Source organism: Rhinopithecus roxellana, chromosome 21 (genome assembly GCF_007565055.1).
Source record: "Rhinopithecus roxellana isolate Shanxi Qingling chromosome 21, ASM756505v1, whole genome shotgun sequence".
Lineage (NCBI taxonomy): Eukaryota > Metazoa > Chordata > Mammalia > Primates > Cercopithecidae > Rhinopithecus > Rhinopithecus roxellana.
The window spans coordinates 49,555,476-49,569,801 of NC_044569.1; the positions used below are offsets into that span (position 1 = coordinate 49,555,476).

Consider the following 14,326-nt stretch of genomic DNA (forward strand, 5'->3'; position numbering starts at 1 on the left):
GGAGGCTGAGGTGGGTGGATCACCTGAGGTCAGGAGTTTGAGACCAGCCTGGGCAACATGATGAAACCCTGTCTCTACTAAAAATACAAGAATTAGCTAGGCATGGTGGCACATGCCTGTAATCCCAGCTATTTGGGGGGCAGAGGCAGGAGAATTGCTTGAACACAGGAGGTGGAGGTTGCAGTGAGTCAAGATTGCACCATTGCACTCCAGCCTGGGAGACAGAGTAAGACTCTGTCTAAAAAAAAAAAAAAAATTTACTACAAACTGGTGGTGTTGACATAAGTACATATGTAAATACATATATTCTACTCATTATTCTTAATCTTCACTGTTAAATCATGATACTTCACAAGAGTCATGAATTTCATGACACATTTTAAAATCAAATTTTTATATAGACAGGTACTCTGTAACAAATATTTGCCTGGTTCCCTGTACATCCTGAATAAAAGCAGCCCTCCTCTCCTTCCACACAACCTCTGAGTGCGGCCAGGCCTCTCTGCTGAAAGTTTAATCACATCCTCACCCTTGCACAGCTCTGACTAGGTGCTTGGCTGACCACGGGCAACCTCACTGGGTCCCTAGCTCAGTGATTCTCATTTCTTATTCTCACAAGAGGAGGGGAGAGAGGCAATTAGACAATATAAATTCAGGGGAAGGAAGATGAAGGCAAGGAACTAACACAATTGCATTTTGTAGAAGTTGAGGTAATTAGCAAATTGTTTATCTGATCCTCATAGTTTTAGACTGAATTTTCTCCATCTCTGAGAATTGTCTTTGGAAGGAGTGTGTTGAAGTGTACATGTGTAGACACTTGGTTCAACAATTACTTGCTGAATATTTGGAAGAATACATAGGCATACCTATAACTCAGACTGCTAGGGAAGTCTTGAAGGGAGCTGGACTTACCTGTAGACCCAACCTTCCCTGGCTGGTTTAGCTGTTCAGCTACACTGGGGATGCCAGTGGTCACCATTAACATTGGTGTTGGTGACCAGCCAACTTCCCCAGAGTGTTTCTTTAGGTGGCTAGATGACTGAGGCTTGGGAAAAGCAAGTTTGAAGGAGGAAGGAGCGAGATCCCAGGGAAGTCCTTTCCTGAGATTTGGGGTTGGTTCTCCTGTGGAGAGTCATGTCAAAAGGTAAATGAATTGCCTTTGAGGCAAGAAGGTGTCCTGAAAGCTGGGGAGCCAGGTTAGAAGCAGGGGTGTACCATCAAGTAATCCTGTATGGAGAGTTGAACCCCTGGTTGCTCTTCTCTGAAATATGAGGGAAGTCATATCTTATGCACAGCTTCAAGTTGTCCAGTGTTACATTCTAATTCCCTTGAGTTACTCCAAACTCTTTGTGAAATCTGTTATCTAGTAGAGCCTTTGTAGGCCCTGGTGTGGCAAACAAAAGAATAGGTGTATAGAAGAGGCATAGCCTGTCCCCACCAACTTCTTCATGGGGGCTGTTGGGAATGCAGCATTTTCTCAAGGGAGATGGTAACTAGAGTCTGGGGTGAGGAGCCAAATGGTGAGGTGGGTTATGGCTGAACTAGGGACAACAGGATCACGCTGGACACTGAGGAGGAACTTCAGGAGGAACAGAAAGTAGAACTCCCATATCCTTGGTATTTTCTAGGGGAAGCTCGCCCCTGGAAGGGAATGGTGGTTGTATGGTTGGATTACACATATACATTTAAAAACAAAACAGTGATTAATGTTGGCTATAGCTGGTGAGTGATTACAAGTGAGTTTTGATTTTCCTATACTTTCTTTGGCCCTTTTAAAGAAAAAATTACTCTGACACTTGTTAAAATGGTAGGGAAATGGTAGACTTTATTCAAGACTACTGCAATAGGAGTGTTGCAATCGGTGGGGCAGACTGGGCTCAACAAGGGGAAGTGGGGATTTATAGCCAAGGAACAGAGTAAGGGGGTCGATAGGTGGAAAATTACTAAGACGAGATATTAAGGGTGGGTGCATTCTTGCTAGACTAACCTAACAGGATTCTTGCTAAAGGCAGGCTAGGGTGATCGGAGATCAAGGGTAAGGGGAGTTCTCACTAAACTGAAGGATTCTTTCTACAACGGGACTCGGCTGGCTGATGAGAGGGCCAAAGGGTGAGAGCCCAGTGGAAATAAAGGCTCAAAGGAGCCTGCCTCAAGTGTGGTCAAGGAGAAAGTCTTTGTCATCCCATATGGGCTATAAATGTATGACCACTAAAATGAGAAACAAAAATTAGTAAAATAAAAAATACTCTCCCAAGAGATATGATAAATGAATGCAATATACCATCCTGAATTGAATCCTGACTAGAATTTACTTACTTTTCATTTTTGCTGTTAGTGAGACAGTTGGTGAAATCTAAATATAGTTCAGACTAGATAATAGTGTTGTATTGATGGTAAGATCTGGATTTTGATTATTATGTAAGAATGTTCTCATTGTTAAAAAACATTCACTGAAGAATTTATCAGTAAAGGAACATCATATCTTCAGTCTATGCTCAAACAGTTTAGAAAAAAAGAATATGTATATACAAAGAAACGGCAGGGTAAAACAAACATGGGCAAATGTTGGCATATGGAGATTCTGGGTGAAGATATGTGACAATTCTTTATATCATCTTTGTAACTTTTCTGTAAATCTGAAATTATTTCAAAATAAAAATTAAAAAACAAACTAAGGAAAAATAAAAACAAATCATGCAAACTTAGGGACTGAATCCAATGCTACCTTTTCCAGGAAGGCACTTCACCCTGTCTGCCTTATGGTAAGGTAATACACACTATGATTTCCTTGAATTTCTCTTTCGCTCGGATTTACTCAAAGCCTCTTCCCTCTTTCTCCTCTAGAGGCAGCATCACAGGGGAGGATGCTCGTGAACTTCTGAACTCACAAACCTGGATCCAAACCCAGCGGTGGGAACATGGTCATTATCACCACTATTGATATCAGATTTTTCATCTATACAATGGTTACAACAAAATACATTGCATATAGTTGTCATGAGAAACATATAGCAATGCATACCATAAGTTGTGATCTAGAAAGAGCTCTGTAAATGTTAATTCCCCTTTTTTTCTTGAATCAGTCTTTCAACATCCTCAGGAAATAGGTAAAAGTTTGATCCCAATTCTCAGATAATTTCTTTAGAGTTTAATCAACATAACTAATATTGACAGTTTACAATGTACTGTACAGTGCTTGATACACAGTAACCCCTTAGTGAATACTCATGGGGCAACACTTGCCCTCACCTTTTCTCACCTGACCATTCCAGCATCTCTGTGGCGTAGAAAGGGGCCTACTATTATCTCCTTTTTTACAGGTTTGGAAATGGAGACTCTAGAGAGTTGAATGACATGCTTTTTTTTTTTCTAGGATACGTGGCTGATAACTGGTAAAGTTTGGCAGTAAATTCTATTAATTATTGCAAAGCAGTTTACCATTGCACTTACATCCAAACTAGCACATTCCAAATAAATCTTACATCACTCACTGGATCTCCATGTTTAATCTATTCCATGAGCTAAAGCTATGGAACATCTACTTTGAGCCAGAGAAGAGAGGAGAAACTTCCTGATTTAGAGTCACATTTATATTAGAGTCTATTTACTGTTTACTAGACTCTTTACTCTCAGAGTCTAATTTACTGCCCACATCTCTCTTTTCTCAAGCTAAATGCCCTTTTTATGGCTGTAGCTGCCCTCACCCCCAGAACTACATTTCTGTCTCCTGTAGGTGTCTGGGCATTTGCAGGGCTGGGATCCTCTAGGTGCTCTCTAAATGCATCCGCATTCTTGGCATGAGGCGCAGCCACACTTATGACTTAGAAGCTGGACCATATCAGCTGGACCAGCAGCATTCCAAGTAACTGAAGATCCTTTAATGAAAGGAAGCAAGACAGGCAACTTAATTTAACAGAAAAACAGACAAACCTAATTTGGGAGGGCAGTGGCTGCCAGAGCTGCTGAAAGCGAGATACATTATTTTGCCACTCTGGAAGCTTTAGCAACTTGGAAATCTGATATCCCGAGCCTGAACATACCTTAGTTTCCACGATAGACTATCCTAGACTTACATATGCATTTGAATAGTTTGGATAAGATGGCTGTCCAAACTGTTCATTTAGTGACATTTACTTAGTAGGAAAAATCAGATCTCTTTGGCAAATTAAACGTGACGTAATTGTACCCAAACCCTATGTTTCAGATCCCTCTATTCATATCTAGTTTTCCACTGTTGCATCCTATTCCAGAGCCCGTTTTCCCTTGTTTTCAATACTCCCAACGTACTATCTTGCAATGTGCGTTTATTAAACGAATGAATGAAATGGTTTAAAAAATTCCCAATGAATGATATTAGGAAGAGGCACCAAGGGTTCACAAATTTATTTTTGTGAATTCTGTAAAAAATGTCATCCAGTGTCTTCAGCATTAAAGGACATTACCCCACAGCAGCAGCCCCACTGCCCTTTTATTAATTTGTAGCCAGAATGGGGACTAGGCGGCCGGGATTCTCCATCTCGCCGCTCCTGGGCGCCAGGTGCGGCTCAGATAAGCGCAGCTGGGTAGGAGTTTAAGGACGGCAAACTTCCCCGCTTCTGAGGGAGGAGCCCGGGAGACGACCCGCTGACGTGCGAGGGTGCAGCCTCCGATGTAGTACCAGGGAGGGCGAGGGTTCCTATGTCTGTCTGGAGCGCAGAGGGGTGGACTGCAAAAAGGTAGGAGGCAAAGCCAGCTCGAGTTTGCCCCGGTCCGTAGCTGGAGGGAACATCTGCCCAAGTGTCGCCTCCCCGAGAACGCTCATGCCCTCTCCAGGGCGGAGACCCCTCCTTCTCCCGTCTCACAGGCCCTTCGTGGCTTCCAGCACCGCTGAGCGCTCGGGGTACCAGCGACATTCTCCGGCCAGGACGGACTTCGAGGGGGCGGGGCCCGGCAGGACGGGGCGGGGACAAGCCCTCCCCGGGCCCGCCCCTTGGCACTGCTGCGCGGTGATTGGACGCTTCGGAAGGCCGCCTTCCGGGCCCAGCCGGGGAGTGACTGGCAGTCAGCGGTTGCTCCCCGGCGAGCCGAGTGCGGAGTGCTAAGGCAAAGGCCCAGAGGGGTGGGGACTTCGGGCCGCAGCGCCGCCAGGTGGGATTGCCCGCTGGGATTCGGCGCCCCGGAGCGCGGCAAGCTTAAGTTTTCTGGTGCCGGCGAGGCGTCTTGCTGCGCTCGCTGTAGTGCCGAGAGCATTTGGGAAACTAACTTCTCGCCCCCACTCCCTGCTCCCGACTTTCGGGTAGAAAAGCAGTTGCCGAGTTGTTTTATTTCCTCCCCCATCGGACTCTGTAAAAATAGCCGTGCGCTGGGGCGGCAGAGCCCATCTCTGCCGCACCGCTGCCCCAGGTGGGGTGTGGACCTAAAAATACCCCGCGGTCCCGACCCTGCGCTGGGGGTGCGGACGGGTCCGGCCAGGCCGCAGAGGGCGTCTGGAGACCGGAGAAACGGCGGCCGCCTGGCCCCCTCGCCTCGGCCGGGGCTGTCCCTTTAAATCCTGGAGGAGGGAGACAGAAAAAAGGAAAGAAAGAGAAAAGACGCGGAGCCCCGAGCGGCTGGTGGCGGTGTCCGGCCCCCTCACTCCGCCTCCGCGCCGGGGCTTGACTCCCTCCCGCCTCCTCCGCCGGTCCCTGGCGCCCCCCGCCGCGCCGCCCACTCGCCACAGTTACTGTCAAAATAGAAATTAGCGGAGCCGGGCGGGGGCTGTGGCGCAGCAAGTGCATGTGCGGCGGGGCGGGGAGGGGGCGGACGCGAGCTACAGGAGACCGCAGACATCCGGGCCCTTTAGCCCTGTGCGCCCCCCGAGCCGGCGGCGCTGGCGCGGGGCGCGGGGCGCGGGGCTGACAGCCGCGGCGCGGGAGGCGGGGCGCGGGGAGGGCGGAGGCGCGGCGCGGAGAGGGAGGAGCTGCCCGCGCGCCCGCTGCTGCCGCTCCGCTCCATACCCGCCGGCGCAGCCCCGCCACGAGACTGTGACAGCGGCGCGGCTGGCGACGCTCGGGCGCCCGGGGACCGGCGGACCCCGGCGGCGAAGAAGGACGCCAGGACCGCGGCCCGGCGCCAAGTGCGGGAGGCGCGCGGGGCCGGCGGCGCGCGGAGGTGAGCGGCTTCGCGCGCCGGGTTCGGGCGCCGGCTGCCGGGTTCGGGCGCCGGCTGCCGGGTTCGCGGTCTCCCCAGCACCCCGGCAGCCGAGGCGGGTCGGGAGGTCGTGGGGCGCGGGGAAGGTGGCTCTGCCTGGGCCACGCCGGAAAGCTATCGCGGGGGTCGTTGCTAGGAGGCCGGCGGTCAGCGCGCCCCGGGGCGCAGGCAGGGGCAGGGGCGCCCTCCTCGCGGTGGGCAGGAGGCGGGGGGCTGCGGTGGCTATTCAGGGGCTCCGTGCGGCAGCCATGCAACGAAGGAGGCGGGAGAAGGGAGGGAGGGAAGGAGGGAGGGGAGAGCCAGCCGAGAGCGAGCCAGCGAGCGGGCGCCGCGCCTCCTGGCTGGCACCGCGGCCCGGAGCGAAGTGGCGCGCGGGGCTGGAAAGGAACTTATGCGGGCGCGTGCGGCCCAGGGCTCGGCGACGCCTCCGGGCCGGAGCGGGGCGGGCCCGTCGGCAGCCACAGGTGGTTTCTGCCAAAAGTTTTACCGCACTTCTGCCTGGAAGGCGCGGGAGCGTTTTGGTGAGTGACGTTTTCCTGGGACTTTGGCAGCCGCACTTTGCGCTGTCTTTTCTTGAAAATTGGAAAATGAGCTGCAAAGGCTGCGATCCCGCACCTCGCGATGAGATCTGAGCACCGAGTACGGTCCTTGCCTGAAGTCTCGCTCATGTGGGACTCAAAGATCCTTGCTGCTGTCAAATCGGGAAGCTGGGGGAAATTGGCGCACGCACACAGTTCCTCCAAGCCTCAGACAAGTAAAGCCGAGCCCGACCCGGTATCTGTCACCGCGCGGGGTAGTGCGAGGTCTGTTTCCAGCGACACGCACAGGAACTGCGTACATCTTCGCTCAAGGTGTGCATGTCTCCTCCGTTGAAAGCGAATTGTCTCTGGTCACTGTGCTGCTTTGTTTTTCCAGTTGCTTGTCTGGTTTTACTAGGATGAAGGCCAGGAGGAGCCAAAGAAAAGCGAAGCGGCAGCTCCCGTTATCTTTGCAATCTGCGAAACTGTGGAGTCTGGTACCCAACCTTCCGCAGCGCGGGCGCAAGGCCGAGGGGAGCTGGGGGTGGGTGGGGTGCGCTGCCTGTATTGGAAGCCTCGCCGGACCATGCGCAAGGCTAGAGCCGGAGTTTCTGGTGCTTCTAGGACAGAAAGAGGAGTGGGAGTGGTAAGGGAAGACCCCTTAAAGGAGGAAGATATACTGTGCCCAGTACTGAGAGGGAGGCTCCGAGAAGTCCGGTGGCTTGGCCCTGTTCCTTGTTGGCGGGGTTGAGAAATCCAGGGCAGCGAGGTAGAAACACCTCGGTAGGTCGTCCTGGGCTGAAAGAAATCATTATTCCCAGAGCGGAGCCGATACCCGGGTGTTGACTAGGTACAAAACTGCGTGAGAGGTGGAAACTCTCAGTCCTTCATTCTCCTTGGTCCGGGGTCTCCCGCTCCCTGCCCCCTGCCTCCACAAGTACATGAACAAAAAGCATGCTCTTTGCTTTATAGAAGATCACAGGATTTTGAAGTTGAAAGAGACCCTAGAGATATCAGGAGCACTCATTTTACAGATGAGCAAACTCAGGCCCAAGAAAGGAAAGTGACCTGCTACAGTGGCTAGAGGCCCAGCGAGACTAGAAATGACATCAGCCTTCCAGGCAAGGGTGGAGAGACTTCCCTGGGCAAGGCCTGGTAGGGCTTGAGATCAGAAATGCCACCCTCACACCCCAAGCCCATCATGGCCTCTTTATCTGGTACTTTCTAAATCCATGCTTGACAGCAAATGTGGTATATTTCCTGTCCCCCATCCTTGGCTTAAAAAAAGCAGGACTGTCACTGCAAAGTCCAGTCTGACACTATCCCAACTTTTCCTGCTCCCTCATTATCCCAAATTCCTCAAGCTCCTTTTGTAACATAATGCAGCTTGATTAGCCAAGAAGAATTTGCAGCTTTTTTTCACTGAAGCACCCACTTTCCATAGGATGCCAGAACGCTGTTTTCCTAGTAATTAGATTTTACAGATATTTTTGAAAGGGAGCCCAATTTTGGATCAATTACACTTGGACACAAATGCTGCGCTGTTGTGGATACCAAATGAGAAAGATGAGCAATTATCTGGGGGTGTTGGAATAAATGTTGTTGTATTTGACACAGCCATTAAACATCAATGAGTGGGTTTTCAGTAAATGTTTTTTACTCTGTATTTTATTGAGCAAACAAAGTGTCTAAATTAAAAAGAGCTACGAGTTGGCCACTTTGATTTTAGCCACTTATTTTGTACCAGTGTGTATGAGGAGGAAGGAATTGAGTGATAAACAGAGTGATTGTTATGTGAACGTTTTCCTCCCAAGCCATAATACTCTAGGGCGATGCTAGATTTCAGTCTATAATGTCATATACAGTCCAGTAGAATTTTATTAAAATAAGTTGGATGCAATATGTGTCAATCTGTATTAGTCAGAAGTGACTTGCAAGAGAGAATATTTTGTAAGTTTGATTGCTTTTAAGGACACAGAGTATCAAGAATTCAAGACTAGTGCAGAGTTGCCGGGTATAATTCTTCTGCTCTCATGAACAGATAAGAATCAGTGCCCCCTACTCCATATCTACTGTGTTTAGCAGTCCTACAGAAGAAATCAAGATCTGATATGCTGATGATAATACGGTGTTACGATGCCTTTCACTTTTATTGCATGCTAATCTCATCAGCATTCCCACGAGATAGTTCAGCTATTTGTTCAAATTACAGAGGGAGAGACTGAGGCAGAGAGACAGGGAGAGTATTATTCCTATAACTTTTCCCACTGAATTAACATTCTCAGCACGCAGCTTGGGGTTCCTGGGCTGACCAGGTATAAGAGACCCCCTAGTAATGTTACCGGCCCCTCACCCCTCTCCAGCAGTGTCGGTGTGAAGGGGGTATGAAGGAGTGGTGGGGTTGTAGTTACAGTTCACTGGGGGCTGTCACCAGGGCATTTTTGTTCCCTGCCCCCGCCAAGGGTGGGCAGTTGTCCTCCCTCTCATAGCAGGCTGTGGGAACTTGGGCGCGGAAGGACCAGCTGGCTGAGGCTGGGGCGGGGGTGTGGGATCTGTGCCTGTGTAGGGCTGAAGGAGTCCAGGCTATTTATAACCCCTCCTCCCCTCCTGGGAAGAAGAGATTCAAGGGTCTGGAACCATCCACAGCACTGACTTCTCCCCGGGATGGCTGTGTCCCACTGGAAGAAAACCTGTCAACTAACCACACGGAGGGTACTGGAGTGAACCCCGGCCTGTGTGCAGCATCCTGCAGGGCTTCTTGGAGTGCCAGCTGCCCTGGGGGAATTTAGGACACAGGGATTTTCCACATTTGATCTTATCCAAAAGGCTAAGAAACGATGGGTTACAAGAATTTTCTAGAGCCACTGTGTGTACTTTTTGTCAGATGCTACTCCCATTTGCACAAAGTGAAGGTACGCCCCAGAAATCTCACAGGACAGCTGTCAACAACTCATTAATGTGAGGATAATTGGCTTTTCTAAATAATGACAACAATGATTCTTATGCAGGAGATTTTGAAAGTGGCAAATTAGATGTGGTTCCTTCTGACTCCAAGCTGAGTCATTTCTGTGTGGGGCTGGTCAAGGAGGTTTCAGGCATGCATTCAAAACTCTTTGCTTCCTCCCCTGACTCTGCCCCAAATAGGTCCCCAATGGCCCCTCACCCACCCACTCCTCAAACCAACACCAAAGTCCTCCCTCCTTTGTCTGGAATAAATAGTACCTGCCATGCCATCAGTTACAACTTCATTCCTGAGGCCGAACAGATTTTTTCCCTGGGTTGGTGGAGGGAGGAATGGGGGTTGGGTGGGGTGGAGGAAGCTGGCAAGGCACTGAGCTTATCTTTCTGTTTAACCCTTTGGTGTGAATTGATCCGCCCATCAGAACTGTCTCAGGGGCTCACAGCAGGTTTTACCAGGGGGAGACTTCAGTAGGAGGCTGTGGATAGCGAGATCGGGGCTGGACAGCTGTGGCTTTGCGTGGCACCTGGCCAGCTTTTCACAGACCTCACATGCTGGAGCTTTTGAGGGCAGGGCTGGCACGTTGCTTGTCTTCATGTCCTCAGCATCAGCAAGGGCTGGACATGGAAAACGTTTCCTGAATGAATGCTGCGGGCTGGGCATGGGTGGATGGGTGGACAGCAGTTGAATTTGCATCTTATTTGCTTTACTCCGTGGCACTGTGAAGGGGGGTGTTGGGAAGGCAAAGTCATAGAAGTAGATAAGAGTAAATGGGGTTCCCATAGGCATTGTGAGAACCCTGGGGCCAAGCTGACTGGCCCCTCCATACCTCTAACCCCAATGGATATTGAGAGCATCCATTCATCAATTCAACAGGTAGTGATGAAGTCCTTCTCTGTAGGCTGTCATGGCACAATCCAGTGTCACAGAGCAGGCAAAGTGAGTTTCCTTCAGTAAGGCAGAGCAGGCCACTCCCTTGTGTAACCAACTGTGGGCATGCGGGATCTGGTCCCTGCCTGTGTCTCTGACTTCCCCTTCACTCCCTGTGCCCACCCTTCCGCCTCCTTTTTGTTTCTTGAACACATTGAGCTCATGTGTTTCTGGCTTGCCTGTTCTCTTTGTCTGGAATGTTCTTCCTTCAGATCTTCCCATAACTGGCTTCTCACTGACGCATCACCTGGACTATATTCTTTTCTTTTCTTTTCTTTTCTTTTTTTGAGACAGAGTCTCTCGCTCTTGTCACCCAGGCTGATGTGCAGCAGCACGATCTTGGCTCACTGCAACCACTGCCTCCTGGGTTCAAGCAGTTCTGCCTCAGCTTCCTGAGTAGCTGGGATTACAGGTGGCCCCCGCCACGGCTGGTTAATTTTTGTACTTTTAGTAGAGATAGGGTTTTACCGTGTTGGTCAGTCTGGTCTCAAACTCCTGACCTCAGGTGATCTGCCCACCTTGGCCTCCCAAAGTGCTGGGATTACAAGCAGCAGCCACTGCGCCTCGCCAATCTTTTTCTTTCTTTTTTTCTTTTTTAAAGGCTTAACATTATTTTTTATTTGACAATGCTTCCCATATAATTTAACATACCAAATAGGCCTGTTTATTATCTCTCTTTTGGATGCTTCAAGGGCCCTTTTTATTTTAATTTTTTTTATTTCATAGCTTTTGGGGGAACAGGTGGTATTTGGTTCATGAATAAGTTCTTTAGTGGTGCCTACTGAGATTTTGGTACACCCATCACCTGAGCAGTGTACACTGTACCCAATGTGCAGTCTTTTATTGGATATAATCTTGATTCTCCTTTTGTTTCTTGTCTGTCTTCCCCCATCAGAGTGTAAGTTCCCTGAGGACAGGGACCTTGTCTGTTTTGCAATCTGTTGTCTCCTCCTGGGCTATAACTAGGCATATTCATTTACCAGCTATGTTCTCAGACAGCAGAACAGTGCCTAGCACACAGCAGTGTCTAAGTACATAGTTGGTAAATGAATATGCCAGTTAGTGCTGTTGGGGTATATGATGTTGAGTCAGCCCAAGGCCCTGCCTTCTGGATCTCTTCAGCCTAGAGGCAGAAATGAAGCTTGTTCATATATACTCTCATGTAGGCAGGGAGGGAAGGTAACATTCAAGAAGTATAGCCCAGGAGGGCCATTGTCAAGAGATGTTAGCCCTGATTTGACAAGGGTGGTTGGCTTAGTTAGATGGAGTCTTCTTTCAGATTTTCTGTTGGGAGTCTGGAAGCTCTGGCAGCTGACTCACCTCCGGGACTGGAGTTCCTCTAGCTTGACTGGCTACCACCTCTCTGTTTATTTACTTCTTTGGTGGGCAAGAGCTCCAAGCATAATGCCATCCTTGGAGAGTCAGGAATGTTGTGTTTTTCCACCCGCTTCATCATTGGCAGCCTCCTCAGAACAGCTGTGGACAGCTGTCTGCCAGCGTGGATGCAGGGAGGGTTTCTCTTCGGGGCCAGGGGCACACTCAGCCCTGCAGGAGCAGGGAATTCATTGGTGGTTCACACCCTACTGATTTCCAAACCCCACTGAACTTGTGCCTGTAAAAACAGATTCATGAGGAAATTAAAAAACTATTAGCATTCAGTTTACTGCTTATTTTCTGATTATGAAAGCAGTAAGACTTATAATAGAAAATTTGGAAAATATGGAAAAGAATAAAATCAAAACAAAAACCTTCTACAACACCCACATTTTGGTGTATTTCCTTCCAGTCTTTTTTTTTCTGGAACCACCAACACACACACATATACACATAAGCACACACATAAAACATAATTGGGAAAAACATTGTTTTCCAAAACTGTTAAAATCCATGCCATCTTTTACCAAACAGAAAACTTCCTTTCTCTTGAGAGCCTGATACTCACGTTGATACTCACACTGATACTTAGAAGAAAATGTCAAGTCTCTTCACTAAAGATTTTAGCAGGCTTTGCTTCTGTACTTTGCATAAGGAAAACAGTTGTCCTTCTCCGCTTCCAATACATTGTGGATGTGCTTAGAAACATGCCTCTCATGCTCACCTGTCTCCATCAGTGTGTTAAGGAGTGTGGGTGTATGATGTTGCAAGTTACCCCCTTACTGAGCATTTGATCACATTACTAAGTCATTGTGTTCCTTAGAAACGCACTTGTAATGGATGTGTAGTATTCCTTAAAGTAATGTACCATACCTTATTTAACCATGACAAGAAAAGAATCAATCCCCATTAACTAATCTTTTTTTTTTTTGACCTAAAACTAAGCAGGAGGAACTCAAAAAATATGAACCCGCATCATTGGGTTCATGTGATTAGGGCATCACTGTTTGGGGGATGTCTTCACTCCTGCAGGAGCCCTAGGACTTTGTTTCCTGCATTGTTCTGTTCCCAGGGCCTACAAGAGTGTCCGGCACACAGTAGGACTCAGGAACTATTTTGCTCAATGAATGAAATATAGAATTCTTCCTGTGGGAGATGAGACCCTTGTTAAGTTCACAGAGGTCAAGGCTTTTTTTGAAGTGTGTGTTCTGGGGCCTTGGGGGCTTGAAGGATGGAAGCATCATTGCATCCTGGGAACAAGAGCATGAATTGGCACGATGGGATGGTCAACTGTGAAAGGGTTCTCTGACTTAAGAATTTTGATGGGCTTTTGGAGGAGGTGAGGCTTAGATGAAATCTTGATTTAGGGGGGTAGGAGCACTTAACTCCTTGGAGACAAACAGGAGGGACCCAAGTGGGAAGGTGGCATGGGTGGAGCCTCACAGAGTCAAGACTGGGACCAGGGGGTGCAGCCTAAGCCAGGGAATGGCAAGAGATGGGGACTCTTCAAACTGGAACCTCCTCAGTGCCCAGAACCTAGTCCCAGGGAAGGATGGGTCCTTGGGGGTTCTGAGGCCCTGACCTGCCTCCAGGCAGGTACCATCTCCATACTGCAGATGGGGAAATTGAGGCTCTAGAAGTTGAGGAATGATGAGGAGCATAGGTTTTGGGATTGATGAGACCTAAGTCCCATAGCTTGGTGGCTTTCCTGCATCACTTTGGGCACATCACATAAGCTCTCTGAGCATCGGTGTCCTCACCTATGCATTGGTGATAATACCAATTTGATAGGGTGGCTGGGGAAATGGGATAAGATAATACATACAGAGCACTTAAAATAGCTCTCAATGAAGAGTGAGGGGAGCCACTATTACTTATGTTTTGTAAATTTCTATTCCTAACATGAAGGGAGAGATGAGAAAAGACAGGATCGATGCCAAAAAATGAAAAACAGTTAAGGCTTTGTTGTCTTGCTTCTCTCCCCAAGCGACTGCCCTATCTCAGGGAATAAAATCCCAGCCTACAGAAATTCGGACTCTTGGGTGTCATGAGCTCACATGCAGGTAGAATTAGCACTACTTGAGGGGTGCTAGGATCCCTCCCTCCTTCCCTACCTCGAATGGAAGGAGAGATGCGCTTATTAAAATCATGCTGTGGCTTCAGGAGCTGAATCCAGATGTCACTGCTAGGGGCACACTCCTTACTCAATTAGCACCTGGGCATGGATTAGTCTTTGTAGTGGATAATGTCTGGCCACACAAAGATGGAGCGCAGGCCAGGTCAGTTCTGCTGACTGGGAGCTGGCTGAGTAAGTAGCATATGACCTGGAGCAGCGCAGCCTAATAGAAATATAGCAAGAATTATCTATGTAACTTTA

General features: G+C 48.9%; 1 protein-coding gene across 3 annotated transcripts in view; it reads left to right on the forward strand.

Moving 5' to 3' along the window:
* The first annotated feature begins 2,816 nt into the window (after positions 1–2,816).
* ZBTB7C (zinc finger and BTB domain containing 7C) overlaps positions 2,817–14,326 on the forward strand; it is a 373,471-nt gene continuing 361,961 nt past the window's right edge. Inside the window, exons 1-2 of one of the 3 annotated variants that reach the window (XM_030926164.1) lie at positions 5,971–6,129; positions 6,720–7,019. The gene's annotated coding sequence lies outside the window, so the exon portion shown is untranslated. Of the gene's footprint in view, positions 4,716–5,932; positions 6,130–6,719; positions 7,020–14,326 lie in introns of those variants that run through there. The other 2 variants (XM_030926162.1, XM_030926163.1) reach the window with 2 other exon arrangements.